We start from the raw sequence: 12,491 nt of genomic DNA on the forward strand, positions 1-12,491 counted from the left end.
TGCGTGTTTTAATACTTTATACAGGCCAGGGGAACTAATTGCTCCTAGGTGAGACCAGTAACATGGTCAGGTGTCACCTGTCTGACTTAGGCTGGCAGACAACTTTCAGGTATTGTTGCTTGCTAACCTGATCTGGCTGTTGTCCGGGCGACTGACGTAATAATGGCGATAGTCTGTATAATTCATCAGTCTACAGCGTAAACATGGAGCAGGTAAGACACTATGGCTGGCTGATAATATTTATTTTCTTCAGTACTGTCTTATTAGTATTGTGTTTGTGTAATGTGTTTGTGTAATGTGTGATGTGTACTGTGTGTGTGATCTCTCCAGGTTGTGATGGAGCAGTGTGTGGCTGGTCTGTACCAGTCTTTAGGTCATTCTCTTGGAGGACAGCTCTCTCCTCAGGATGTGTGTGTTCTGTTCCACAAGGTGTTCCATCTACACACCGGCTTGGAGGATGCACACACAGCTATAAAGAAGGTGACACACACAGACAAACACCCAGCTAATGAAGTTAGAAGTACACACAAACAAACACCCAGCTATAATGAAGTTAGAAGTACACACAAACACACAGCTATAATGAAGTTAGAAGTACACAAACACACAGCTATAATGAAGTTAGAAGTACACACAAACACACAGCTATAATGAAGTTAGAAGTACACACAAACACACAGCTATAATGAAGTTAGAAGTACACACAAACACACAGCTATAATGAAGTTAGAAGTACACACAAACACACAGCTATAATGAAGTTAGAAGTAAACACAAACACACAACTATAATGAAGTTAGAAGTACACACAAACAAACACACAGCTATAATGAAGTTAGAAGTACACACAAACACACAGCTATAATGAAGTTAGAAGTACACACAAACACACAGCTATAATGAATTTAGAAGTACACACAAACAAACACACAGCTATAATGAAGTTAAAAGTACACACAAACAAACACACAGCTATAATGAAGTTAGAAGTACACACAGCTATAATGAAGTTAGAAGTACACACAGCTATAATGAAGTTAGAAGTACAAACACACAGCTATAATGAAGTTAGAAGTACAAACAAACACACAGCTATAATGAAGTTAGAAGTACACACAAACACACAGCTATAATGAAGTTAGAAGTACACACAAACACACAGCTATAATGAAGTTAGAAGTACACACAGCTATAATGAAGTTAAAAGTACACACAAACAAACACACAGCTATAATGAAGTTAGAAGTACAAACAAACACACAGCTATAATGAAGTTAGAAGTACACACAGCTATAATGAAGTTAAAAGTACACACAAACACACAGCTATAATGAAGTTAGAAGTACACACAAACACACAGCTATAATGAAGTTAGAAGTACAAACACACAGCTATAATGAAGTTAGAAGTACAAACAAACACACAGCTATAATGAAGTTAGAAGTACACACAAACACACAGCTATAATGAAGTTAGAAGTACAAACACACAGCTATAATGAAGTTAGAAGTACAAACAAACACACAGCTATAATGAAGTTAGAAGTACACAAACACACAGCTATAATGAAGTTAAATGTACACACAAACACTCGTTCTGTTTCTCCTCCTCTCTAAATTCAATTAGCCTGGTTGATGTCTCTGTTCAGCTATTACATTCCACTCCTTGCCACTCCTGTCTTTGGCAAATTAAAGAAGTGACAACCCACTGGGCACAGACCGTCAATTCAACGTCTATTCTACGTTGGTTAAACGTAATTTCATTGAAATGACATGGAAACAACGTTGATTCAACCAGTATGTGACCAGTGGAAAGGAGTGGAATGTTAGCTAAAATGACTAGTACCCAGACAAAAATTCTATAGGTTTGACAGGCAAATATGTGTTACTATTGCCAAGATGTATTGTTAAAACCTCTTCCCCTGCCTCACGTAGGTTGCAGGGGATGATGAGAGTTGGTCCTGCAGTGATGGAAAGGTTTTAGAAGTTCTCCTTGAGATGGAGAGAGAGAGAGAAAGGAGAGATGAGGTACAGTAGCTATCACAGCTCTGTGTGTATGTGTGTGTGGGGGGGGGGGAGATGTCTGTGTATTACACCTGGGTTCAAATATAATTCAAATTCTTAGTGTTTGAGCTTAAAAACTTTGAATAAGGTTTGTTTCTGAACCCTGATTCTACAGATCTACTGGGACCTTCAGTTGCTCAACACAGGAAAACTCAGAGACCTGTACCACACAGACACACACACACACACCACAGACACACATACAAGAGACATGCACACCATACACCTCAACCAAGACCTGTACCACACCACCAGTCACGCTCAGTATGACAGAGACACACAGAACATACCCACAGAGAAAGAAAAGGGGAAGGAGAGAAAAGATGGAGGAGTGTGTGAGTGGAGACTGAGGAGAGCAGTTAGACAGCGCTGGGCCAGGTAAGCTGTTAGTTTGTAAGATTCTCTCTGTCTCCCTCCCACTCTCTTTCTCTCCCTTTATCTGTCTGCCCCCCCCTCTCATTTATATGTGTGTGTGTCTGTCCCCAGAGTGGTGCAGGAGGGTGTGTGTGGAGCCCTGCCGTCTTTAAGCGGTGGTCGGGGGTCAGGGGTGAGAAGTCGGGCGTTGGGGTGTGTCTCTCTGTCAGAGCTACTCCTACTGGTAGGAGTGAAGTATGATGCCGTCAAACACATACTCTTCACAGAGATGCTGCAGGAACACCATGGTGAGACACACACACACAAACACACACAGTACATCACATTTGTATACTCAGTACATATCATCATGTTTATGATATTACAGGGCTGGTTGCCTGGAGGACACTGTTGCCATGGGAGCGTGAGGAGAGGGAGGCAGAGCTAGGTTTGCTATGGGAGGAGGCGCAGGAGTCAGGTGACATGCTGAGTCTGTCTGACCTGCCTGGAGCCTTCAGGATATACAGGTAACACACATACTTACGATAGTTTTGGGCTGTGCATAACAAAGATGCACACTGAGTATATATTGAGGAGTGATCTAATTGATTGGCAAACCTGAGGATGAGCAGGTATATGTGCAGGAGATGGCTATGCCTGTGACCAGGTGATGACATGATTGACAGGTGCAGTGAGGGTGTGTCCCTGAGGGGCTGTCCTGATTGGGTGAAACCCAGGGAGCAGTCTTGGTCGGCCATCTCTCTCCTCACTGAAATACACACCAGCCTTGAGCACGAGACAAACACACTCACTGCCCTGGCCAAGAGGTACAAACACATACAGACACACACACACACACACACACCAATTCCACAATAACAGCCCTGACGAGAGGCAAGCAAAACATTTTCCAGGTCCTGCAATAAGCCAATTACAACCTTGACTGTCAGATCATGTCCTTCTGCCCCTGCAGACTGGACAGGGAAACCCTGCAGTTGATGGGTCTGTATGCCAGCCTGGCCACCATCAGAGCTCAGCGGGAGACACTGTCCCATGGTGCACTGCTGGCAGCCAGACAGGACTGGGAGACATGGTGAGGCCTTCATGACAACCACAATGGGAATAAGTCTCTGACTTTAATGTGTCAATGATTTCCTACATCTGCCTTGTTTCCAGGCCCAGGATTATAGGGTCCTGCAGGAGAGATCAGGCCCTGCTCTGGCTGCAGGAGGAGAAGGAGGAGGAGGAGGAGGAAGAAGAGGAATCCTCTGTCTTTCAACAACAGGTTATGTCTAGTATCTGTCAGTAACACTGCTGTTGCCTCTTTGTTTTACTGTTATATGCCCCCCTCCCGTCCCTCTCTGCTACTGGAGTTTGACCTCTAGCCTCTGACCTCTGTCCAGGTGGTGCTGAGGTGTCTGGTACTGAATCAGGAGCGGGAGAGAAAGTGTCTGCTGAGGCTGCTGCACGGGGACTCCCCAGACAAGCTACAGGGACCAGGAGAGCAGAAGTCACCTGCAGAGGGTCAGTCTGTATATCAAATATAGCTAAATGACTGCTTTTATCTATCTGGATCTCTGCTATTATCTGTAATGTAATCAGTGATGTCCAGTAACCAGTTGTGTGACTGTGATCTGTGAGGTGTTGTGTTAGCAGAGTGGGTCCAGCAAAGGGAGGAGGCGCTGAGAGCGGGGTGTATGAGGAGGCTGAGACACACACACACCCTCCTGCTGACTCAGGCCCAAACACATGCCCAGCTCCAGTCCTGTCTTCAGCCCCAAACCCTGCCAGCACAGGGCCCTGCCCAGCCCCAGTCCCTACCCCAATCCTCCCTCCAGCACCAGTCCCAGTGGGGAGGCTGTGCTCTGGTCCTGCTGGTTGAGCTGATGGATCTCCAGGAGGCCCAGGTCTCTGCAGTGCTGTCAACTCTACTGGACAGGGTCAGTCACAACACTGTGTTCAAATCAAAGCAACTTTCCATGGTGGCTACACTGGCAGATCTATTTGGTCCACTATTTGAAGTGTGTGTGTGTGTGTGTGTGTGTGTGTGTGTGTGTGTGTGTGTGTGTGTGTGTGTGTGTGTGTGTGTGTGTGTGTGTGTGTGTGTGTGTGTGTGTGTGTGTGTGTGTGTGCGTTGCGTTGCGTCTGTGTCCAGGGTGAACAGCGCCTGCTGACCCTGATAGAAGAGTATGAGTCTGAACTCAGAGAGCCTCGTCTCTCCTGCTTGCTCACACTCCTCACCTCTAACCCCTGCCTGACCTCGGACCCCAACACACTACTGACTGCTGTTGACCCCTGCCTGGGGCCTTCTGACTCAATCTCAGTCCAGAACAACTCCTCAGCCTCCCCGCCCACAGACCTGACCAGAGGTGACCCAGAAGAACAACACACAGGGGACCTCTGCACAGGTAATACACAGACACACATATCATTAAAAATGACACATCACATATTGTGTGTATGTGTGTCTCCAGGCTGTGGGACGGCCCTGGCCCCAGAGGACCTGCCCTACCTGGAGATCCTGTGTGTTTCAGACACCATCCACTCCCTCGACACACACCACACACCCTCTGCCTCCAATGGATTCTCTGCAGAGCGAGAGGTGTGTGAGGGGCGAGAGGCGAGGCAGGGCAGCCACAGAAAGACTCCTCAGAGCTATGAGAAGCAAGGTTCTCTCATCACTCTGGCCTGGAGCAAACCACCGGATGGAGAAACTGAGCAGCAGACAGGAACAGTAAGATATGCTACATTACCTCACACAGATCTAAGATCATAAACATTATCTCACACACAGATCTACGATCAGAAACACTACCTTTGCTCACACAGATCTAGGATCAGAAACACTACCTCACACACAGATCTAGGATCAGAAACACTACCGCACACCAGACCTGGCATAACTATAGTTTTAACTATGCTTAATGGAAAGTAACTATTTTTCCAGGGGAACAAATAGATCCCAAAGAATGACTACTTTTCAAAATGATTTGAATACATATCTGAGAAAGCAACAACATTTTCAAAATATCTGAATACAGATCTCAGGAAGTGACTACTTTTCTGAAACTATTGGGTTGATTGCCTTCAACTAATGGCAGGGCTGTATCTGGAACTGCATGTTGAAGATAGAAATATCTGAAAGTCATATTTGATCTACACAATACATTTCTATCTGAACATTCTGTAACTGTCCATTCTCCTGAATGTCCATTGCCCCATGTGTACATAATCAAGTCAAATAAGTTGTGACGCTCCACTACTGTATGACTCTATCAACATGCCACTGAATCTGTCGAAAGCTGCAATTCATTTTATGATACCGGAAAATACTTCAGAGTAATTCAAAGCCAATTGCAAACATTGCAAACAGCAAGTTGGAAGCTTACAGAGCATATTATACAATTGCTAAATCAACACTGAAAGTGTGGAGTCTGTGGACCCATATAGGCACTGAAACAGTGTTAAAATTAACACACTGCTTAGCGTAAAGTCTTATTTAAATATTTCCCAGAGTGCCTTGCCTTTCGAGTAAGTTGCAGAGACATGGTTGTTGCATTCATACATTTTTGTTCCTGTAGACTTCACCAAGTAAGCGAATATGTAAAAAAAAATTAAAAAAAATATTTACACTGCTCAAAAAAATAAAGGGAACACTTAAACAACACAATGTAACTCCAAGTCAATCACACTTCTGTGAAATCAAACTGTCCACTTAGGAAGCAACACTGATTGACAATAAATTTCACATGCTGTTGTGCAAATGGAATAGACAACAGGTGGAAATGATAGGCAATTAGCAAGACACCCCCAATAAAGGAGTGGTTCGGCAGGTGGTGCCCACAGACCACTTCTCAGTTATTATGCTTCCTGGCTGATGTTTTGGTCACTTTTGAATGCTGGCGCTGCTTTCACTTTAGTGGTAGCATGAGACGGAGTCTACAACACACACACGCGGCTCAGGTAGTGCAGCTCATCCAGGATGGCACATCAATGCGAGCTGTGGCAAGAAGGTTTGCTGTGTCTGTCAGCGTAGTGTCCAGAGCGTGGAGGCGCTACCAGGAGACAGGCCAGTACATCAGGAGACGTGGAGGAGGCCGTAGGAGGGCAACAACCCAGCAGCAGGACCGCTACCTCCGCCTTTGTGCAAGGAGGAGCAGGAGGAGCACTGCCAGAGCCCTGCAAAATGACCTCCAGCAGGCCACAAATGTGCATGTGTCTGCTGAAACGGTCAAAAACAGACTCCATGAGGGTGGTATGAGGGCCCGACGTCCACAGGTGGGGGTTGTGCTTACAGCCCAACACCGTGCAGGACGTTTGGCATTTGCCAGAGAACACCAAGATTGGCAAATTCGCCACTGGCGCCCTGTGCTCTTCACAGATGAAGCAGGTTCACACTGAGCACATGTGACAGACGTGACAGAGTCTGGAGACGCCGTGGAGAACGTTCTGCTGCCTGCAACATCCTCCAGCATGACCGGTTTGGCGGTGGGTCAGTCATGGTGTGGGGTGGCATTTCTTTGGGGGGCCGCACAGCCCTCCATGTGCTTGCCAGAGGTAGCCTGACTGCCATTAGGTATCAAGATGAGATCCTCAGACCCCTTGTGAGACCATATGCTGGTGCGGTTAGCCATGGGTTCCTCCTAATGCAAGACAATGCTAGACCTCATGTGGCTGGAGTGTGTCAGCAGTTCCTGCAAGAGGAAGGCATTGATGCTATGGACTGGCCCGCCCGTTCCCCAGACCTGAATCCAATTGAGCACATCTGGGACATCATGTCTCGCTCCATCCACCAACGCCACGTTGCACCACAGACTGTCCAGGAGTTGGCGGATGCTTTAGTCCAGGTCTGGGAGGAGATCCCTCAGGAGACCATCCGCCACCTCATCAGGAGCATGCCCAGGCGTTGTAGGGAGGTCATACAGGCACGTGGAGGCCACACACACTACTGAGCCTCATTTTGACTTTTTTTAAGGACATTACATCAAAGTTGGATCAGCCTGTAGTGTGGTTTTCCACTTTCATTTTGAGTGTGACTCCAAATCCAGACCTCCATGGGTTGATAAATTGGATTTCCATTGATTATTTTTGTGTGATTTTGTTGTCAGCACATTCAACTATGTAAAGAAAAAAGTATTTAATAAGATTATTTCATTCATTCAGATCTAGGATGTGTTATTTTAGTGTTCCCTTTATTTTTTTGATATATACACTGCTCAAAAAAATAAAGGGAACACTAAAATAACACATCCTAGATCTGAATGAATGAAATAATCTTATTAAATACTTTTATCTTTACATAGTTGAATGTGTTGACAACAAAATTACACAAAAATAATCAATGGAAATCCAATTTATCAACCCATGGAGGTCTGGATTTGGAGTTACACTCAAAATTAAAGTGGAAAACCACACTACAGGCTGATCCAACTTTGATGTAATGTTCTTAAAACAAGTCAAAATGAGGCTCAGTAGTGTGTGTGGCCTCCACATGCCTGTATGACCTCCCTTCAACGTCTGGGCATGCTCCTGATGAGGTGGCGGATGGTCTCCTGAGGGATCTCCTCCCAGACCTGGACTAAAGCATCTGCCTACTCCTGGACAGTCTGTGGTGCAATGTGGTGTTGGTGGATGGAGCGAGACATGATGTCCCAGATGTGCTCAATTGGATTCAGGTCTGGGGAACGGGCAGGCCAGTCCATAGCATCAATGCCTTCCTCTTGCAGGAACTGCTGACACACTCCAGCCACACGAGGTCTAGCATTGTCTTGCATTAGGAGGAACCCAGGGCCAACCGCACCAGCATATGGTCTCACAAGGGGTCTGAGGATCTCATCTCGGTACCTAATGGCAGTCAGGCTACCTCTGGCGAGCACATGGAGGGCTGTGCGGCCCCCCAAAGAAATGCCACCCCACACCATGACTGACCCACCGCCAAACCGGTCATGCTGGAGGATGTTGCAGGCAGCAGAACGTTCTCATTTACATTACATTACATTTAAGTCATTTAGCAGACACTCTTATCCAGAGCGACTTACAAATTGGTGCATTCACCTTATGATATCCAGTGGAACAACCACTTTACAATAGTGCATCTAAATCTTTTAAGGGGGGGGTTAGAAGGATTACTTTATCCTATCCTAGGTATTCCTTAAAGAGGTGGGGTTTCAGGTGTCTCCGGAAGGTGGTGATTGACTCCGCTGTCCTGGCGTCGTGAGGGAGCTTGTTCCACCATTGGGGTGCCAGAGCAGCGAACAGTTTTGACTGGGCTGAGCGGGAACTGTGCTTCCTCAGAGGTAGGGGGGCCAGCAGGACAGAGGTGGATGAACGCAGTGCCCTTGTTTGGGTGTAGGGCCTGATCAGAGCCTGAAGGTACGGAGGTTCCGTTCCCTTCACAGCTCCGTAGGCAATCACCATGGTATTGTAGCGGATGCGAGCTTCAACTGGAAGCCAGTGGAGAGAGCGGAGGAGCGGGGTGACGTGAGAGAACTTGGGAAGGTTGAACACCAGACGGGCTGCGGCGTTCTGGATGAGTTGTAGGGGTTTAATGGCACAGGCAGGGAGCCCAGCCAACAGCGAGTTGCAGTAATCCAGACGGGAGATGACAAGTGCCTGGATTAGGACCTGCGCCGCTTCCTGTGTGAGGCAGGGTCGTGCTCTGCGAATGTTGTAGAGCATGAACCTACAGGATCGGGTCACCGCCTTGATGTTAGTGGAGAACGACAGGGTGTTGTCCAGGATCACGCCAAGGTTCTTAGCACTCTGGGAGGAGGACACAAGGGAGTTGTCAACCGTGATGGCGAGATCATGGAACGGGCAGTCCTTCCCCGGGAGGAAGAGCAGCTCCATCTTGCCGAGGTTCAGCTTGAGGTGGTGATCCGTCATCCACACTGATATGTCTGACAGACATGCAGAGATGCGATTCGCCGCCTGGTTATCAGAAGGGGGAAAGGAGAAGATTAATTGTGTGTCGTCTGCATAGCAATGATAGGAGAGACCATGTGAGGATATGACAGAGCCAAGTGACTTGGTGTATAGCGAGAATAGGAGAGGGCCTAGAACAGAGCCCTGGGGGACACCAGTGGTGAGAGCGCATGGTGCGGAGACAGATTCTCGCCACGCCACCTGGTAGGAGCGACCTGTCAGGTAGGACGCAATCCAAGCGTGGGCCGCGCCGGAGATGCCCAACCCGGAGAGGGTGGAGAGGAGGATCTGATGGTTCACAGTATCAAAGGCAGCAGATAGGTCTAGAAGGATGAGAGCAGAGGAGAGAGAGTTAGCTTTAGCAGTGCGGAGAGCCTCCGTGACACAGAGAAGAGCAGTCTCAGGTGAATGCCCAGTCTTGAAACCTGACTGATTAGGATCAAGAAGGTCATTCTGAGAGAGATAGCAGGAGAGCTGGCCAAGGACGGCACGTTCAAGAGTTTTGGAGAGAAAAGAAAGAAGGGATACTGGTCTGTAGTTGTTGACATCGGAGGGATCGAGTGTAGGTTTTTTCAGAAGGGGTGCAACTCTCGCTCTCTTGAAGACGGAAGGGACGTAGCCAGCGGTTAAGGATGAGTTGATGAGCGAGGTGAGGTAGGGGAGAAGGTCTACGGAAATGGTCTGGAGAAGAGAGGAGGGGATAGGGTCAAGTGGGCAGGTTGTTGGGCGGCCGGCCGTCACAAGACGCGAGATTTCATCTGGAGAGAGAGGGGAGAAAGAGGTCAAAGCACAGGGTAGGGCAGTGTGAGCAGGACCAGCGGTGTCGTTTGACTTAGCAAACGAGGATCGGATATCGTCAACCTTCTTTTCAAAATGGTTGACGAAGTCATCCGCAGAGAGGGAGGAGGGGGGGAGGGGGAGGAGGATTCAGGAGGGAGGAGAAGTTAGCAAAGAGCTTCCTAGGGTTAGAGGCAGATGCTTGGAATTTAGAGTGGTAGAAAGTGGCTTTAGCAGCAGAGACAGAAGAGGAGAATGTAGAGAGGAGGGAGTGAAAGGATGCCAGGTCCGCAGGGGAGGCGAGTTTTCCTCCATTTCCGCTCGGCTGCCCGGAGCCCTGTTCTGTGAGCTCGTAGTGAGTCGTCGAGCCATGGAGCAGGAGGGGAGGACCGAGCCGGCCTGGAGGATAGGGGACAGAGAAAATCAAAGGATGCAGAAAGGGAGGAGAGGAGGGTTGAGGAGGCAGAATCAGGAGATAGGTTGGAGAAGGTTTGAGCAGAGGGAAGAGATGATAGGATGGAAGAGGAGAGAGTAGCGGGAGAGAGAGAGCGAAGGTTGGGACGGCGCAATACCATCCGAGTAGGGGCAGAGTGAGAAGTGTTGGATGAGAGCAAGAGGGAAAAGGATACAAGGTAGTGGTCTGAGATTTGGAGGGGAGTTGCAATGAGATTAATGGAAGAACAGCATCTAGTAAAGATGAGGTCAAGCGTATTGCCTGCCTTGTGAGTAGGGGGGGAAGGTGAGAGGGTGAGGTCAAAAGAGGAGAGGAGTGGAAAGAAGGAGGCAGAGAGGAATGAGTCAAAGGTAGACGTGGGGAGGTTAAAGTCACCCAGAACTGTGAGAGGTGAGCCATCCTCAGGAAAGGAACTTATCAAGGCGTCAAGCTCATTGATGAACTCTCCAAGGGAACCTGGAGGGCGATAAATGATAAGGATGTTAAGCTTGAAAGGGCTGGTAACTGTGACAGCATGGAATTCAAATGAGGAGATAGACAGATGGGTCAGGGGAGAAAGAGAGAATGTCCAATTGGGAGAGATGAGGATTCCAGTGCCACCACCCCGCTGGCTCGATGCTCTAGGAGTATGCGAGAACACGTGGGCAGACGAAGAGAGAGCAGTAGGAGTAGCAGTGTTATCTGTGGTAATCCATGTTTCCGTCAGCGCCAGGAAGTCTAGGGACTGGAGGGTAGCATAGGCTGAGATGAACTCAGCCTTGTTGGCTGCAGACCGGCAGTTCCAGAGGCTGCCGGAGACCTGGAACTCCACGTGGGTCGTGCGCGCTGGGACCACCAGGTTAGAGTGGCAGCGGCCACGCGGTGTGAAGCGTTTGTATGGCCTGTGCAGAGGGGAGAGAACAGGGATAGACAGACACATAGTTGACAAGCTACAGAAGTGTTGTTTCTTGTATTATTGTCTCTTGTGTCTTTAGAGAACTGTTTCACTTTGATATCCTTTTTCTTCTGTCCTGATTTTCTCTTTCTTTTCTTCTGTTAACTAGATATTCTTTGTTGTTCTTCGTTAGCTAGCTAGCTTCTTCCAAAAGAGTCCCTAGCAACTGCTTAGCAACTGGTAAACAATTCAGCTAGCTAAGATAACTACAATTTTATGAAAAATAGTTATTTTTCAAAAGCCTATCTTATTTGTTTGTTGCTTGTTTTTTCTCCTATTCAGTCTTGCAGTTTTCTTTTGCTTTTTTCCGATGTACTTCACTCTAAAAACCATGTAAATTTCAATATTTGTAGGAGCTCATTTTTCAGCTGCTGCTGCTCAAATTGTTGTTCTCCACGGCGTCTCCAGACTGTCACGTCTGTCACATGTGCTCAGTGTGAACCTGCTTTCATCTGTGAAGAGCACAGGGCACCAGTGGCGAATTTGCCAATCTTGGTGTTCTCTGGCAAATGCCAAACGTTCTGCACGGTGTTGGGCTGTAAGCACAACCCCCACCTGTGGACGTCGGGCCCTCGTACCACCCTCATGGAGTCTGTTTCTGACCGTTTGAGCACACATGCACATTTGTGGCCTGGAGGAGGTCATTTTGCAGGGCTCTGTCAGTGCTCCTCCTTGCACAAAGGCGGAGGTAGCGGTCCTGCTGCTGGGTTGTTGCCCTCCTACGGCCTCCTCCACGTCTCCTGATGTACTGGCCTGTCTCCTGGTAGCGCCTCCATGCTCTGGACACTACGCTGACAGACACAGCAAACCTTCTTGTCACAGCTCGCATTGATGTGCCATCCTGGATGAGCTGCACTACCTGAGCCACTTGTGTGGGTTGTAGACTCCGTCTCATGCTACCACTAAAGTGAAAGCAGCGCCAGCATTCAAAAGTGACCAAAACATCAGCCAGGAAGCATAGGAACTGAGAAGTGGTCTGTGGTCC

This window comes from Salmo salar, chromosome ssa16 (genome assembly GCF_905237065.1).
Source record: "Salmo salar chromosome ssa16, Ssal_v3.1, whole genome shotgun sequence".
Lineage (NCBI taxonomy): Eukaryota > Metazoa > Chordata > Actinopteri > Salmoniformes > Salmonidae > Salmo > Salmo salar.